This window comes from Lissotriton helveticus, chromosome 2_1 (assembly GCF_964261635.1).
Source record: "Lissotriton helveticus chromosome 2_1, aLisHel1.1, whole genome shotgun sequence".
Classification (NCBI taxonomy): domain Eukaryota; kingdom Metazoa; phylum Chordata; class Amphibia; order Caudata; family Salamandridae; genus Lissotriton; species Lissotriton helveticus.
In genome coordinates, this window is record NC_136059.1 from 1,023,632,945 (window position 1) to 1,023,645,093 (window position 12,149).

The following is a 12,149-nucleotide window of genomic DNA, read 5'->3' on the forward strand; positions in this document are numbered from 1 at the left end:
AACAAGAGAATCACGTTCCGACTCCTCACCCAAGCACACAAGGCCCTCCACGACCTGGACCCCAGGTACCTCAACAATCGCCTGACCTTCTACACTCCCACCCGCCAGCTTCGTTCGACCAACCACGCCCTCGCCGCCGTTCCACGCATCCGAAGAGCCACCATGGGAGGAAGATCCTTCTACCTGGCAGCCAAGACATGGAACTCCCTCCTCATCCACCTCCGTCAGACCCAGGACCACCTCTCCTTCAGGAAGCAACTCAAGGCCTGGCTGTTCGAGCAGTAGCAGACCCCCCTCCCCCAAGCGCCTTGAGACCCTCCGGGTGAGTAGCACGCTATATAAATTTTTTTGACTGATTGATTGATTGGGCCTTCCTGGCTTCCGCCACTATTAGAGAATCAGGAAGTGGATCTGTACACAGGAAAAGAGGATCCTGATCTGGTGCTTTATACTTTTTTGCAATTCTTGAAGGCCCGGAGCCCACCGTAGCTGGCGTCAAAAAGGTCTTCATTGCCGGTTGCAACAAACCAGGCTCCAACGGAAGAAGAGGTCTAGCAGACGACTTATGATGTAGCGTTTCAAAGATGACAGAGGACTTCACAGGAGGCACTGCCATCGTTATATTGAATTTGCTAGCCCCACGGCATAATACCTCATTGAAAGTTCCCAGATCATCCACTGGAGATATCCTGGAAGGTGGTGTTGATGAGATCGTGGGCGAATAGTCTCTGTAAGACGATCTCGATGAAGAGGAAGAGGCAGGAGATCTATGCCTTCTCCTAGGAGTAGGAGACCGATGAGACCTACTGCGCTCCCTAGAAAGCGAACGCCTCCGCACCGGAGATCTAGATCTTCTTGGAGAAACACCAGCCGGTGTCCTTGAAGCTGCCAAAGTAAGAGGCCTGTCATTAGACCCTGGCTGCATCTTCCAATGGCGTATGCTTTCCAGCCATCTAGGAGACATGTTCACAGGAGGTGTTCTATGCACCGGAGAGCCCTCCGGGGTAACCTGCACAATCTGAATTCCCATTGCGGTAGAAGATGCTGAAGAAGAACTCTGAATAGACTGCGGAGATCTTGAAGGAGCCTCTCTGGGAACCAATTGCCTGTCCCTTGACGTTGAATTCCTCGACGTCGAGCCAGAATGTGCCACAATAGAGGATTCTTTATGCGGAGAGGCTCGGATTACTGAAGACCTGTCCACAGATGTCCTTGACATCAGGTCTTTCGACGTAGACCTTGGAGGGTCAGCCAAAGCCCTCGACGCCGACCCCGACCAAGATCTATGTGATGGTCGGAGAGGCCGATCCAGAGTGTCTCGAAGCCGACCGTGAGGCAGGTGGTGGAGACCTCGACGTCGACTTCCTCGACGTCGTTTGCTTCTTTGACGTCGACAGAGCCCTGTCAAGCCTCGAGCCCGAGGCCTGTCTCGACGTCGACCCATGTCTCGACGGCGACCGTGATCATCTTCTTTTTTCAGGTCTCGACGTCGTAGCTCTACCTCTCGACGTCGATCTCGCTTTCTCTCTCGACGTCCATCTCACTCTTCCTCTCGACGTCGACCTCACTTTCTCTCTCGTCGTCGATCGTCTCACTCTTGACGTCCTCCTCACAGCAATCGACACCAAACGCCTCGACGTTGACAAGCTTCTCGAAGGCGACCTCGACCTCCGCTTCGACGCCGACTTGTGCCTTAGCGGTGATAACCTCAGACGTCGATGTACTTCTTTCCACTGGTCTCGACGTCAAACTCACTTTTTTCGACGTCGACGCTTCCCGATGTCGTTTTTTCTTGCTTTTACCTTCAAGAGAAGCAGACCTTTGACGTTTTGACGAAGAGGGGGGTCTTCCAGATGACAACTCACTTCTTGCCCCCTTTTCATGCTGCCTTTCCCTCTCCACAAGTCCGAAAAGTCGAATCTTCTCTCTTTCCGGTAAAGTTCGTCTGGAAAGCTTGAGGCAATGATAACATTTTTCCACATCATGTGTGGAAGGTAGACAAACCCCACAAACAGAATGGGGATCTGTTTTTGACATCTTCTTCCCACAGGAAGGACATTTGTAGAATAAAGGTGGCATTACTGACCAAAAAATTCTAAAAGAATTAGTCAGAAAAGGTAGAATATTACCACCAGCAACAAATACTGTCAAATAAGACAGGAACAAACCAAATTCTGACTGAAAAACAATCAAATTCAGCAGAGCTCAAGTTCCAGGTTCCTCACAGAACAAGCCGAAAAAAAGAACTGACCTAACTGTCACCTGTGGGGCATGATGGGAGCAGAGTTCCCCCTGAAGGCCTTAAAGGCAAAGTGTTCAGATTCTCTGAGGCCTTAAAGGAGAGGTGCCAGTCTGATTTTCTGTACAGGGATGTTATTTCTTTATGCAGCCCACATAGGCTAATTGCCTTTTATTACAGTTTTTTTGATGAAAATAAAAGGTTTTTCTGTCTATGGAATGCATTTTAGGCTCCTGCCTTTTTCTTGCATTGTTTTCTATGGTTTATTTTCATTCTGCAGAAAAGATGTAATTATGGCTTTATTAGCCTATAGGTTATGGTTGGGCTGCATATTATTAGTGTATACATGTATAATTATTGTATATTTACACATATAAATGTATTTTGTTATATGTTCCGGGTTCCCGCTCATGGGCGGAGATTATTCAGTGCTTATGATTATTAATGAGTATCCCCTGGAAGAGAACAGATCATTCCTATGCATCACGGAAGGAAGGAAGCCACAAACCCAACAATTAGTGGCATTGGTGATATGGTGAGCCTAATGGAGCATCTGCAGAAAGACTCTGTCGACATAAGTCTGTCGGTGCCTTTGCTTATGAGGGGAAAAAGTGGCAAATACATGTTCAGAGGGGACAGGAGTAGTACCAATCGGGGAATGCACAGGATGTCTTTCTTTGAGGAACCATATATTCCCTAACACTGCTACCAAAGCGACAAAAACAATTATTAAAAATATTATCTTCGTTTTTGTGGGCCAGCTCAACCAAGTTGGGCTATTTTGCTCGAAACGGGGTGCTGCTAAAGGCTATTCTTCTTCCTTAACAATGCGACCAAAGGGATACATTTTTATATATCAAGCTACCAGAGGAAGGTCCGTACTATGGAGCCAGGTATTATAAAAAGGGAAAAATGAAAAATAAAAGCGCACAGTTCAGTGTCCATATAGTCTTATTGTTCATCAACGATGGTGCTACTGCGCACTTCACAGTGGGGCTGCACGGTCACAACCCTTTATGTCTCTTCGCTCAGGATAGGGCACCCTCCCTCCTGGGAAGACACCCCCCACTTATCCTGACCAGTATCTCAGACAATGCACCAATATCCCTTTCCCCGATCTATCGTTGGTACCACAGACAAGGTACATGGACCCCTAGTCTTCATCCATGAAGACCATCTCTACTAATCTGACTTTTCCTGTGGTGCACTCTCCCTCCTTCGAGGACACAAACTGTACCTAGTCACTCTAGGCACTGTCTCTTCACGGAAGATGATCATAAATTCAGAGGGTGCAGGGGACTGAGACTCAAGCTCCTGTGAGCCAGGTGGAGGAGAAACCTGGGCAGCCCTTATTTCTGGGGGACCACCTTATTCAAAGCAACGTCATTCTCCTCCTACGTCTGTGCCCAGGTCAGTCGGGCATCAGAAAAAGGAATGAAACGTGGCACCTTCTCCGTCTCGTGGTCCCGTATGCCGTCCATGACCCATTTGTCGTAGGGGAGAGGCAGCGGGACTTGCCGGTAATGCGATGAGTGAATCCAGTGCTTCCAGCTGTTCACCTTCACTGCCGTCTGTGTGGGGAGCAGGACTTGCATAAGTAATCTAAAAGAAATGGGTATTCGATTTGTAAAAAATGGCAGGGAACGCCCCACACATTTGCAGGATGACCGAAAACAACCTCGTTCAGGGATAATCCTATTCTAGAATAAGCTGTCACCCTTGTGGATAATAGGGCAAGTGGTAGAGCATCTGGCCATTGCAATCCTGTGCTCTCCTTGATCTTTGCCAGCTTTAACTTGAGAGTACCATTGTACTTCTCAACTAAACCTGCTGATTAGGAGTGGTTTGCTGCATGAAATTTCTGCTTAATGTGCACAGACCATCACACAACAGCTGAATAACTTTCGCATTGAAGTGACTCCTGTTGTCACTCCAAATCAAGCGGGGCGAGCCGAAGCACGGGAAAAGCTCCTTCAAAAGGGCCTTTCCCGTCGCTATGGCTGTGTTCGTTTTAGTGGGATAAGCCTCAATACACTTGCTGAACGCACAAACAACCACCAGCACGTACTTTCAGTTGTTAAGTCATTCCATTTTGATGTAATCTATCTGGAGAACCTCGAAAGGGAAGAAGAGGGTACAAAATTGCTAGCAGGTGTAGGGGTACCCCTTCCCAGGATTATGAGTCAGGCAAACCATGCAGTGGTTCCCTAGGTGAGCAGCTACTTTAGGGATATTGTCATTTCAACATACAGGATCCAGTAGTTTACATATCCCTTTCACACTAATGTGAGCTGGGCCATGTGCCATTGTAACTACAGGGAATACATATGCATCTGGTCAGCCCTGCCAAGTACCACGCATCAGGCATGATACTAACACATTTTAATGTGGTGGTCCGCATCACCATAATAAAATGCATTGTCACACATTTTTAGCTTCCATAGTCCCAGGTGTTGTGAGTCTGTATATTACATATGATTGTTATGCTCTGTTCAGTTGCCGCTGCAGCACCATTTTCTATTTCTAGGGTGGTTGCGACGTCATCTTTCAATTTAGGTTGCCGATGAGGCAGCGCAAGTTGTGCACGCCACGGCATAGCTGTTAGCTGACGTCACGAGTGGGGCCCAATGGCTGCTAATGAGACAACCAGCTTCTGTGCACTCTGTGCAGCTCCGCAATTAAGTTAGTTGCTGGCTGCAATCATGGCTGCGCAGCTCTTACTTTGCACCTGGAGCCCAAGAGAACACCAGTCCTCAGGATCATTCGTCGAGTCTCATGCCCAAGGGCAGGGGCTGGTGCTACTGCTGTACCTGCATACATAGACGCGCCACTAGCACCAAACTCTGCAGGTGACAAAGTTTGTCAGCACCCGTTGGGACTTCACAGACACAAGGCACCACTGGAATTATGGTGATTTATATGCATGTGAAGTTGCAAAGCAGTCGTTTTATAAATTATTTTTTTGTACTGGTTAAACTGAAGTTTGAAAGTGTTATATGGTTTTCCAAGGCGTATTTTTTGGTCTCTGCTACTGGGTTGATTCAGGACTAGTGTGGCGCGATCAGATTGACATGAAAGAGGACCTTGAGGTCAGTCAGGCATCTTGTTCGATCCTGTTGTGGCTCTCGTACTGTTAAATTACAATACTTCTTAATAACCTTGTTGTCGTGGTTGAATTCTAATTCAAGACTTTTGAAACTAAAATGCCCAGGAGTGACAGAAATTCAGCTCTATATTCTATAATCCAGCGTGCCTTGTGCCCTTCTGATACACATAGGGAGTTTCAAAGTCCTCGGAGCTTTTTAGCAGGTACCAAGAACGGAATGAAGTGAGAGCTTGCACTTGCTTTGAGGGATGGTAGAATTAGGGGCCGTGGGGCTGAATGCTGGGGATTATTGCAGCCATGAAATACTTAATTTGTACGTGTTTATTTTTAGGAAATGTCTGCTTTACAGTGCCTTGAAGCACTTGTGTGATATTTGCACTTGCACGAATCTGTCAGAAGTGAAATAATATAGCAAGCAATTACTTTTCTGTAATCCCAACATCTTTCTTTATCAAACCATTAATGTCATTGAGATTCAGTGACTTTTGCCTCCTTATTTGTACAAAATGAAACTCAAAAACCGTTAAATAACATATTTTACATTCAATTACTTTATCATTTCAAATCTATATATAATAATGTTTTGTAGTGCGTTACAGACTGTATCAATATTACATTTTTCATATGTAGTTTCTTTATGGGTACTTTTGTAGAGAAAGTGGCTACTTCCTTAGCAAGCTTCAGTGTATTAGAAACACGCTACTAATCTGTGTCTAGCCTGCAAGACACATATTTGGATCATATTAGGACCTCCACAACCACTCTTCTTTCCAAGGTCGATAAATTCATTACCATGGAGGGGTGGTGGTACACACAAAAAAGAACAGACATGAAAACTGCAGCAAACACAGAAACACAGAAACCACTACAACTGTGAGGTCACGCAGTCTGACTCTGCAGTGCTCTGCTTAATTTTCAGCTGCCTACCATTAGCACACTTTAGTTCGGTGAGTTTATAGAGTTTCTCGTTGGCCAAACAGTTGTAATTTGTGATATTTATGTTTTCCTCGTCATCTTCATTACTTCCTTTTGCTTGCAAGAAAATGTCACTCCTAGCCGTTGAAATGTCACTCACAATTTCACTGAAATTATGAATATGTCACATATACCAATCTGAAACCTTGGCAGCTATGTCTGGTAACATCCATCTTTGCTTTTCCGACCTGTCAGTCCAGCATCCCTCCCCATCTAAACGTCCCGTACTCCCCTGCCACGTTACCAGCTCCTCAACTGTTGCCTCACTCTGTATTTCTTTCACGTTCTCCAGTGTGTCTTCAAACATCCAATTTTCAGGCACCCATCTGGCTGGTCCCGCCACAAACATTCTCTTAATCTTAGACCTGGCAGTTTCTTTAGCTGTCTGATCTGCAAACGCATTTCCCCTCCCCACATCATCAGTAATCGCCTTATGGGCACTGCACTTCACTGTTGCTAATCTCTTGAGGAGTGTCAGGGCTGATAAAAGCCTGTGTGTCAGAGGGCCGTGTTGTATCTGCGTACCGTGGGAAGTCAGGAATCCCCTCTCTGCACAAAGCTGCCCAAAATTATGGGCCACTTCGGACGCATACAGGCTGTCAGTATAAATATTGACAGTAAATCCCTCACTTCACTCGCATTCTAGAAAAAGAGCAACTAACTCTGCACCTTGTGCAGATTGGTAGGGAACATGTGATGTCTCAACTATAATGCGCACTGTTGTAATAGCATACGCTGCAGTGATGGTGCCATCTGACAGTTTGAAACCAGAGCCATCGACATATAGTTCCCCTTGCAGGTCAGATAAGGAAACATCAGTCAGGTCTACCGTTCGGCTCTTCTTCCGTTCGGAATAAGCAATCATTGACATCTGTGTCCTCATTTTCCGAAGGGAGGGGTAGTAACGTGGCTGGGTTTAGAGTTTCACATCTTTGAATAGTAATGTGTGGCCTAAACAGGGTCAATTCATAGCCAGTCAGACGAGCACTGGTAAGGTGCTGCGTCTTTGTCGTTTTCAGAAGTGTGACTACAGCATGGGGTAGCATTACGGTGAGATCAGTACTGAGGACAAACCCTGCCGATTGTCAAATAGAGACAGCCACAGCTGCTCTTAAACAGCTCGGGAGGGCTCTAGCAACAGTGTCAAGAAGGGCAGAGAAATAAGCACACGGCCTCTGCTTACCTCCAAAGGCTTGTGTTAACACAGAAAGCACACAGCCAACCTTTTTTGTGTACGTACAACACGAAAGGCTTCTGATAATCCGGCGTACCAAGCACAGGTGCAAAGCAAGACTATTAATTGCTCAAACGTGTGCTGACGTTCATGTATCCAGGGTAACGATCCATGCACATCCTTAGTTGTTAGTCGTAGTAAAGGCTGTCAGTAAAGAGTAACCAGGTATCCAATGACTACAATACGAGGTGATGCCTATGAAAGCACGCACATCCCTCTTAACAATGGCATGTTAACAATGGCACAAACTCGTTCAGGTGTTAGCCTCCTTTCCTCCTTTGACAGTTGGTGACCTAAATCGGTGACCTCCTGTCGACAATATTGGAACTTTGAAAGGGACAGTTTATGTCCATACTGTGCCAAATGTAGCAATAATTTCACTGTGGCATCCTTGCAACCCTCTTCAGTATCGGAAGCTACCAAAATGTCATCCACATATTGCAAAAATACATTACCTGAAGGAAGAGAGAGGAAATCTATATATATATACTAGGACTTTCAGTATACCCTGGAGGAGCGACAGAATAGGAAACTCCGGCGTGCTAAGGTCAAACGAAAAAGGTGCCCGCTAGTCGGGTGGATGGGGATGCAGCTGGGGAGAGAGACGTTTTTAGTAGCCACCCCTAGGCTGTGGAACTCTCTTCCTTTGCCCATCAAAACCAGTCCCACCCTTACCATCTTCCGTAAACTCTTGAAAACCTGGTTATTCAATCAATGTGTCTTCTGGTAGCCATCCGTCCCAGGCAGTCCGATATGCGCCGAGACACCTTCGAGTAGTTGTGCGCAATAAAAATCTCAAAAACATAAACATAAACATAAAGAAAGCATTTTTCAAGTCAATCACAGAAAATAATTTAGCTGTGGGCGGAATCATCATTAAGAGAGCGGTAATGTCGGGTACCACCCGAAACTGAGGGACCACTATTTTGTTAACCTTCCCCAAATCAATCACAAAGCGATAGACATCGGGATGAGCATCAGCAGAGTCCGAGAGTGTGTTTGTGAGGATGGGGATAATAGGGCTATTACACACATTCACTACTGTCTCCTCAACCACCCCTGATTTGATCAAATCCTGTATAATCTGCAACAAAGCGTTTTACCCTGCTTGCGGTATTTTGTACTTGGGAATATGAGGTAGCACGGCGTTGTCTTTAATCGTAATAGAGACTGGTGGTATCTGCAACAACCCTATGTCTGCATCTCCTGTTGGCCACAACATGGGCGGACATCTTTAAATTCAGCAGGAAGCGCTGCGTCTTTTGAAAAACACTATTTGGTACTGGCTACATCCGGTCCTACTGTCATCTAAACACCATCTGGAGAACATGAAATAGTAGCATGCAACTTTTACAACAAATCAAATCCCATAAAATTTTCTCCGCAATTCGTTGTCAATAAGAATGGCGAGTCAACAGTGAAAGGGCCAATAGTGAAAGAAAGGGGTTCAGAAATGGGGCTCACAACTGGTATGCCTGAAAAACCTAGTGACATTGTTATGGCCAGACAGAGCTCCCCGGGGACCAGTAAGCGAGAAACAGAGGTATTCATTGCACCTATATCCACCAAACATTTCTGAGCCGAACCATGCAAATCCGCTGTGATGCAAGGATGACGGTGATCTACAGGTATTTGAACTGGTCCCTTACCCTGTCCTTGGCTGTCTTAGTTATAGGACATCTCTGACACCTCGTCCAAATCATAATTATTGTGATGGTTTTGCCTTCCACAAGGGTCATCAAAATAGTTCTGATCGGAACAACCCGCCAAATATGTACCACCCTGGACGACCACTCTCACCACGGCTCTGTTCACTTGAACCCCGACCTCTGGAGGCCGCGACCTTCTGCCACAACTCCGGACACTCACTCCGCCAGTGTCCCTCCTTTTTACAATATGCACAATGGTTCCGCCGCTTCTGCCAGTGCAACATGACCGCTGGGCCGGACCAGTGCCTCGTCTCCTGCCGGACCCCCTTGGGGCCTGCTGCATCAATACCTTAGTCTTCAACTCCTTATTCTCCTTCTCCACCTTTTTCTTCTCCTCATTTTCCCTATGCTCATCATACTGAGCCATGCTCAATATCACTGAAGGAGAGGAGGTAGTCCAGGTGCTATCAGAAGCCTGCAACCAAGTCTCAATCTCAGGAAGTGGGCTTGTAACAAAACTGTAAACGAACAATGGACACCTCCTTCTACAGACAAATCTTGTCCACTAAAATCCAGAAACACCCCTCCAAATGGAGTGTAGAAATCAGCCACACTTTCATCTTTCTTCTGACGACACGCTGCTAACTTATCACAATCTACTCGTCTGGGTGGAATGAGAGAATGCATATAAGTAATGATACGACTCAGCAAAGCTAGTATCTCAGCCTTAGGCTTCTCACCAGGCTTTCACTCCTGATCCCGTGCCCTAATCTCATTCCAAGTCCCACTCAACTCCACAGCATGGTCCTGCTATCCAGCGGCATCATTGTCGACGAGGAGGCCTCCATTAATTCTTTCTAATATGCAGTCTGCTTTTTCCAAGGGTCTGGCAGCTAACTCTTAAGGGATAGCACCTGACTAGTTTTCCACAGAGTGTAAACCCATTGCTCCTGAAAACGAGCCACAACCCGTTGCTGAACAGCAACATCCTGCGCATTACGCCGTTCTGGAATCTCAGGATGGAAAATAGGATGCACCTCCCTGATCGAGAAGTGCGACACAATCGTCGGTGCTTTCAGATGCAACCTACCTCAATAACCAATCATCGGTGCAACATCACAAAAAACATAATAAGGGGCCATGTCAGTAGCATATACGCGGTCTTGAATGTCAGAAATTATTTGCGGTGCCGCACCACCAAAACACTTCCCACAACCCTATCAATGTAGCGGACATATGCTTTAGGGCATGTTGCTGTACAAACGGCTCAAAAAGCTTTCAAAACAATCCACATGTCCTCTACACTGTAGATTGGATGCAGTGCCCACTGTACAGCCTGATCAGCTACCATCTTTTTCTCCTCTTCTCCCACATCGGATCGAATCGGCACTCGCCCCATTCTTCCAGTGCCGCAGCCCTATTCCTCTTGTCTAAATCACGCACTGGTGTCCCAGCACCCAATGAAGCTGGGGATAAAATATCTGGAAAAGACACAATAGATGAAGGGACGGGCACTAGTGTTAGTAATGACTGTGTCAAAGGTGTGAGAGAAAGGCGGAAACATGAGCGGGGTTTGCAGACACAGCGGAAGGACCTGCAGCTATTGCACTCGCAGCTTGCGAAGCCAGGGAGGGGACAGGCAGAGCCATAGCGGAAGTAGCCGGGTCAGAGACAGAAGGGCCGGATGCAGTAACAAGAAGGGCAGAATTCGAGGTGCCTTCCGGAGGCGCAGGTTATCTCCCCCTCTAGCCAAGCTTCGGCAGAGCAGCGGCACCCCAAACACCATAGTTTGCTCAGACAAGGCATCTTAATACAAGACACGGTCACTCTTCACACAAAAACAATAACACATCAAACAAAGGAAATCCAAGAGGCAGCCCGCAGACTGCACCAAAACCAAGACAGTCCGGAGACTGTACCAAGACAAGACAGTCCGGAGACTGTACCAAGACAAGAGGATAGGCTCTAGCCCCAGGCCTTTTAGGAGTAAATCAAATTCAGAAGGTGGCCTGGCAGAGTGTTTGCAAACACTCTGTATATCAAGGGTCCACAGACCCATCAAGTAAGTTCAAACAAGCTAGGAATGGTCCTCAGACCATGCTCAATATTACTCCAGATAGCACCATATTTACCAAGAAGCAAGACAAACTCACTTGGTGTACACAGGTCAAGCAAAGTTATACTCCACCACTGACTCTTCGGACCAAACGGTCGGATCCAAGGGGTTCGCCTTTTCAGGACCCCAGCCGGGAGGACTGCTGGGCAAGGCACCGCCCGACCAGACAGGCAGAGCAGCTTCAAAAACTAAGCTCTATCATGTGGGGATCCCCGATCCGCCCATCCGACCCGACGCGCCATGTCCTCTACATGATTACAGGCGAGATGGATCAGCCCGATGGAGTCCCTGTTCAGGCGCCAACTGATGGAAGTGACCCGAAATGGGCCACCGGGGTCAATCGCGACCGCCTCTTGGTCTTCCCAGAAATGAAGAGTCGGGATGACAGTTAAGAAAACAATCTAACACTTTATTAGCAAGTACACTGCAGTGGAGTCCGGTTTGACCAGCGTCACAGGATAGCTGTCGAGGGACTGCCTTCAGAACACTTGGTACACAAAATAAGCTTTCCAACACTTCCCAAGCCCCGCCAATGGGAGAAAAGTACAGCTTGGGCAAAGGCTGAACAAAGAAGGCAAAGAAGGACGAGCTACCACCTGCAGAATAGGTACACATATCAGGCTCCCAAGGTCATCTTGCTCGGTCTCAGCTATCTCTAATGTGGGAGCATAACAATGACCAGGGATAGACATGCGAAAGCCGAATAAACTATTCATTTAGTACATCTGAGTTTCAACCTTGAATACGATATTAGAGGGAACAACTGAACAGCAGCTTTTTGAGGAGACAACAGAAAGGAGCACAGGGGCTGGGTTTCAATCACAGCATAA